The following is a 6,713-nucleotide window of genomic DNA, read 5'->3' as shown; positions in this document are numbered from 1 at the left end:
AGGAATAATGTGGCTCAAACCAATTAACATGCAGAAAATAAGTCTTGTTTAATAAAATGTAAAATCGTTATATTCTATATCCAGATGACAAAAGTCAGAAAGAGGAATATTGAGAAGTGTTTAAGAGGATAAGAAGGGTTTCTCTTTTGGAATGGGCAATAAATACATGTATGCCATCTTTTTCGTGATGGCCAATATGTTAAGAATATTTGATATGAGGATAAAATCTCAAGGAAGAAGAGGCATAATGCTTATAAATCCATTACCAAGTAGATGTGGATAATTTTAAAAGAAAAATCCACTCAACATATATTGTAGGAAGATGAGACAATGCCAAAAACGGAACTTATTCCTTGAAAACTATAACTAGTAAAATTCTTCTTATGGTTTATTTCTAACATGGTTGGGATTTTTGTCCACCATGTCTCTTGAGTGTCTTTTCTTTGAAGGTTCTAGAATATAAACATGTTAATATTTTTTTGTCTTATGCAAAGATGAAAAAACCTTAGTGAATGATGTACTTTACTCAAATTAGACAAGGATTGAGTAGTGTATGATGTACTTTACTCAAATCAGACAAGCATGGAGTAGTGAATGATGTACTTTACTCAAAGTAGACAAGCATGGAGTAGTGAATGATGAAAGACATTGTAAATTCTTGCAAAAATGAAAGTTCCAAATTAAATCCTACTTCTCCCACTTGAAAATATTTGGGTTAGAGCTTCTCCTTCAATCCGGATTTTATCAAAAACTGTGTATATGGTTATAAAATTAAGAGTGATGCGCTTCTTTTAATTTATATATCTATCTATGATTATTTACATTTTGTTGGTATGTATGGAAAATAAGCTTGTAAAGTGCCTCTTTTTTCTAAGATCTGTTAAATTATGTATTAATGATTGTCCATAGAGAAGAATTGGAATTCCTCTTTTAAGTGTAGGAGTTTCCTTTAGTGAGAATTCAAGTTAAAAGGGATACTACATTTATTTTTTTTTAAAGTTTAAAAAGAAAATGCTCCTTAACAAACTACATTTATTGAATTTTGTTGTATATACATGTTGATGGTGTTGGATACCACCAACATACAGGGGTACCCCTTATGTGAAGTCTCAATTAGACCTCACACCATTTGGATTAGGAGCCTTATCCATAGTATCAACCCAGACACCATAACTATAGGGTTTACCTTGGTTTCAATGAATAACATAAGAGATTATATACATAACCTTTGAACAAGCAAGTAAGTTGGCATTGTGAAACATAGGTTGTAAACGGAAACTTCCACGAGGGAGGAGACAAAAGTGAGCCTCTATAAAGAAGTAATAGTACTAACCTAAGATAGAGTAATGAGCAAAGAAATATTTTTTACTTATAAACAAAATAGTTCGCATAAACACAAAAATCATTAAACCACATAAAACACACCTTCAACAAGATAAGTACCAAGGCCATCAAAATAGTTCAATTTCCTTATTACATATGAACAAGAAATATATAGAAAACATATAAAGAATATAACTAAGACATTCACAATACATGCATCAAATGTGTTGCCTCATTGAGCTTCAATTATAAGGTGAAAGATCGAAGTACACAGTTACAATGGTGAGCAACTAGTTCGAGTAGTGGAACATTAAGCACTTTGTGCTTCTCCAAAGAATAGTTTTCTCTCCTATGCCAAGTAGTGAAGCCAAGACTAGCTCTCCAAAGCTCAAGCCTCCAAAATCTTTTTTCTTGAGTTATGAGGTTGCTTTTATAACAAGAGGAGTGATATTTCCTCTCCCCTTGACTCTTAGACTACCCTCGTGACTCTTGAACTTCTAGATTACCTTTGGACTTATCTATATATTTTTTTCACTTCTATACAACTCTTTTGTTCATATATGACTATGTGACTCGTCATGTTCCACATATGACTCTTGGACTTCCACGCATTAAATTTTGTCCTTTTCTTTAGAATACATCATTACATTCCACATGATATGTGGAATGCCACATGGACACACATTGACTATTATGATGACATGTGTACAAGTTACAACCTGACAATGATGACATGGACTTCATGATGAGGTGGCAATGCCAATTTATCTTCAATGTTGCTTCATCTTGCATTCTTGATGGTAGATATGATATATGCTTCATCTTCATGAAAGATCCACTTTGTTTCTTATATTCACCCTCAAAAGGGTCTTGGATGAACTTTAGAGTCCTCTGAGTCATCATGTAATGTCTTATTTTTGTCATGGTCCATGCTTAAGGCTTCAAGGTGCACTTGTGCACTCAAGCATGAGAGAGAGAGAGACAGAGAGAGATCAAGGGTGCAAGGTGCATTTCTAAATCATGAGGGAAGTCATTCATGGGTTTGGGGTGTGCTCATGTGCTTAAAGGAACTAAGGAGGGTGAAAGGGCACACAATGAAGGAATAAAGGGGTCAATCTTTGAGCCTTGCCAGTGTGCTAGTGCCCTTAAGACGAACTAGGAGGGAACAGGGTGCATAGTCGACGCACCAAGAAGAAATAATTCAATGGATTAGGTTATGCTCATGCACTCAAGGACGGTGTAGTTCTTTGATTCAAAGGAGTGCCCTCAAATGAAGACTTCAGGCTTCTTTACTGCACCATGGACTCTAAGGGAAGAGGGAAGGATGATAGCTTTAGGCTTCATGATTGTGCAATGTGATCTAAGGGAAGAGGGAAGGATGAAGGCTTCACGATTCATGATTGCACCACGTGTTCATGCTTCAAGACTGCGACATGTGCTTTAAGAGACAAAAGGTCCTTTCTTTTCTAAAGTGTACCTTGTTATTTCAAATTTCACTTCATTGTTCTGAAGTGTGCTTCATTATTTTGAAGTGTGCTTCATTTCTATGAAGTGCACTTCACTATTCCAAAGTGCACTTTGTTGTTTTTGTTGAAAAGTGTGCAACAAGAAATGCTAAATTTAGAAAGTGCTAAAAATAGAACTGCTAAAAATATCACTTCTAAAAATAGCAGTTTGGCCAATGAGCATTTTGGCCACCTTGGGTGAGAGGTGAAACTGCTAAAAATAGAATCTTCTAAAAATAGCATTTCTGGGTCCCTTCCTATTTTTAGCAGTCCCTGGTCTAACTATAGGAAGTAAAAATGAATTTGGTCTTAACAGCAGTTTAAAATATTAATTAATTAATCTCCATGAGTTAATTAGTTATGGAAAATTAAACTTGAAGTCTTTGTGAGAACATGCAATTAGTTGTCCCACTGATTGAGGAATTAAGTATGAGTTCTATAATGAGAGAATCAGTTGACTTAGTTTAACTTAGTCAAGTCCAGTTAGATTATTTTAACAAGTTGTTAAAATAATGAGTGTTTTGGCATTATGATGCATGTGTTGTACTTGATGGCAACCCACTCGTAGAAGAACAACTCACTTATATATAACTAGATGAATCTATAGAAGAGATATCAGGTGTGAAAGAATACATGGGATGCAGGACAGCTCAAAGGAATCAGATGACAGTTCTCAGTATGACAAGATAGCTTTGCCATCAAGTCCAAAGGGGGAGATTGTTGGCATTATGATACAAGTGTTGTCCTTGATGGAAACTCACACAGATGACAGATCATAGTGCAGCAGGTCAGTAGCAAAGAATTGATGATTAGACTACAAAGAATGAAGAAAGAAGAGTATATACGTAGGTTCACTATATACCAAGTCGTGTACACGCGCAAGTTCACTATATACCAAGTCGCGTATATACGCAGGTTCGCTATATACCAAGTAGTGTATACACGCAGGTTATACACATAGGTTCACTATATACAAAGGCGTGTATACACGCGGGATTGCTGATCAAAAGTCACGTATGCGTATGCATGCACTTTCATGCACGAAAAAGCGCGTACATGTGGGAAAGATTATTTTTGGGTCCGTGGTATTTAGACCTATGGTTTTGGACCTTGGTATTGCAAGTGAAGTGTTGAACCCAGGTATTGGGTCCCTAGTATTGGTTCTAAATGGTTTTGGACCATGGTATTGAGTAAGGCCTAAGACTATAAAAGGAGAAGAAGATCATTAGGCAAAGGCATCGAGAAAGTCTTGAATATCTGATGAATTATGAGATCCAGTATACAGTTTATGGGTTCATGATACCTTGCTTGATCTGAGCTAAGGAGGAATCTCAGCGATTGATGGAGAACAAGATCTAAGGATAGATCGAGATCTAATGGCTTGGAATGAATCATTTCTATACGGTTTGATCTTGCTTATTCTAGATCTGTATACTGACGCATGTAATGTTCTGTAAATATTATGATCTAAGTAGAACTCAAGTTTGGAATAGCTACAAATCATGAATGAATATTTACAGAGATACACGTTGGTTGACTATGTTAAATGCACGCACATACGTAGGTTAGATACATCTAAGTAGCATATACCATATGAGCTATGATGTTTGAAGTTACAGGTGGTTCTGGTTGTTGATGAGTTCTGATGACTATTTACTGGTGTCAGTATTCTGCATATTCAGTTTGGTTGATTGTGTTTAGCTTCAGTGTTGATGGATGAGATCTATAATGGATCAGGATCATAATGACTTATCTTTATGTGATCTGATGGACTAGATCTGGTTGCTAACATATGTATTATCCTTGTATATGTAATGATCTGGGTATGTCTGAAGTCAAGAAGTGCAGCAAAGTTATAAGTAAGTAATTGATGACATATACGCTGGTTCGCTTTGGTGAAGTTGCGTATACATGTTGGTTCGGCTCTTCCAAGTAGCGTATGCACTCTGATGCATGATTTTTGATGATACAATTAGATATGAATGTTGTTGCAGAGTTCTGTGTTCTGCTCTGTGTTCTGGTGACTGCAGTTTGTTGACTAAGTTTCAGTGATTCAGTATTGGGTGATTCAGAGATTGATGATGCTAGTGTTGATTGATTGTGTGCTTCAATGATATTAATGGGTCCAGTATGAAAATTGGATGAAACGTGGCCTTCAGATTATGGTGTTGTGATTCAGGAGTATCCAATCTAAAAATTTATGAAACGTGGTACCTAGAGGAAGAAAGAGAAGGTTGTTGCCTTCTGTAGGTCGGCACCTACGTACTAGTACATCAGCTAGTATAAGAGCTAAGCGGGTGGTAGCTCCCTTCCAGTAGCAACTAGAAAACGAGTAAAGGTTGGAGCATTTCAGTAGGCTGGCACCTACATACTAGTAAATGGATCGGCTAGTACAAGAGCTAAGGGGGTTGTAGCCCCCTTCCAGGAGAGTCTGGAGAATGAGAGAAGGTTGTAGCCTTCTGCAGGTAGAAGCCTGTGTACTGTTATAAGATTGCACCAGTATAGAAATATTGTAAAAAGAAGTTTCTTATTAAAAGGAAGATAGAGACGACTTACAGCAGGTGGTTTTCACCCACATTGGGTTTCCACGTTACATCATGGTGTTCATGTGTGCTTCTTGTGTGTGATGATCTGTTCTGTTTTACTGCTCCTATTTACTGTTCATATGGTTAATAAAGTTCTGATACACTAACTAAAGATCAACATTTAATGGATTAACTGAATCATAAGTTTACTGGATATACGCTAGTTGCATTAAACACAGTTGCGTGTACACGCATGTTCCCTTAACTGAAGTAGTGTATATGAATCTGAGTATGGAAATGAAAAAGTTATATTGATTTGATAATACTGATTCACCCCCCCCGCCCCCTCAGTATTATTTCCAACAATTGGTATCAGAGCAGGTCCTTTGGTAGAAGCTTGATCGCTTGAAGGAGATCCGTAGAACAATGGGAAAGAAGCTTAAGAAGAAAGCACCTAAGAAGAAGAAGACATCTCAGAAGAGCTATGACAGTGGGAGAATAGATTGGGGAATATTTGGAAGAAGCACTTCAGATTCATAATCACTTCAGAATGAAGATGAACAAGCAAAAGAATTATCAGATATGAATTTGTTATCCTCTGGTGATACATTTATCCATCCATTTGAAGATGATTAAAGTGATAGTGAAACAACTGAATTTTCTCTTATGGGTGAGCAAGAAAGATATCAAATATAGGCAAAATTTAAAAGGCTTACAGAAAAAATTAAAGATCAACAATAGCTATTGAACAAAAGGGAATGTGCCTTCAAGGAAGAAGCTACCAAATTAAAAGCTCAACTAGAGGAAGGAAACAAGGTAAGGAAGCTATTCAAGGACAAGGAATATCAATGTCAAAAGTTGCAGGATGAAGTAACATCATTAAGAAATGAAGTCAATGAAAGGAGCACAACAATCAAGAAACTCAGAGATAGATCCAGTTACTATGAAAGTCTTGAAGCTACGATCCTCTCGCTAAAAGAAGATCTTGAAGAATCAAATAAGCAGAATAAAGAGCTACTCCAAGCTCTTGAAAAACAAGAAAACAAAGTTCTTGAATTAAGACAACAGTTGGAAGAAGGAAGAAAACATGAAGAAGCAGTATCATAAAAAGGAGGAGCAACATCAGGTAGAGGTAAATATTCTAAAAGATAACTTAGAATAAAAGGATAAGCTCTTATGATTTCAAGATACTGCTAAGATCTTGGATGATATTCTTAGTAGTCAAAGGTCTCCTGCTATCAAAACTGGCCTTGGCTTTTATGGATCTATTAAAGATGAATCTAGCTTACAAGGAGAGGCAAGGAACTCTAATGAGAAATCTAAAATAATCAACAAGGAGATGAGAGGACAAACCCATCAA

The sequence above is a fragment of the Pinus tabuliformis genome, chromosome 7 (genome assembly GCF_031772625.1).
Source record: "Pinus tabuliformis cultivar Carrire ecotype Pingquan chromosome 7, CPIR1, whole genome shotgun sequence".
Taxonomy (NCBI): Eukaryota; Viridiplantae; Streptophyta; class Pinopsida; order Pinales; family Pinaceae; genus Pinus; species Pinus tabuliformis.
The sequence above is the reverse complement of the archived record's forward strand: the minus strand, read 5'-3'. Positions refer to the sequence as shown.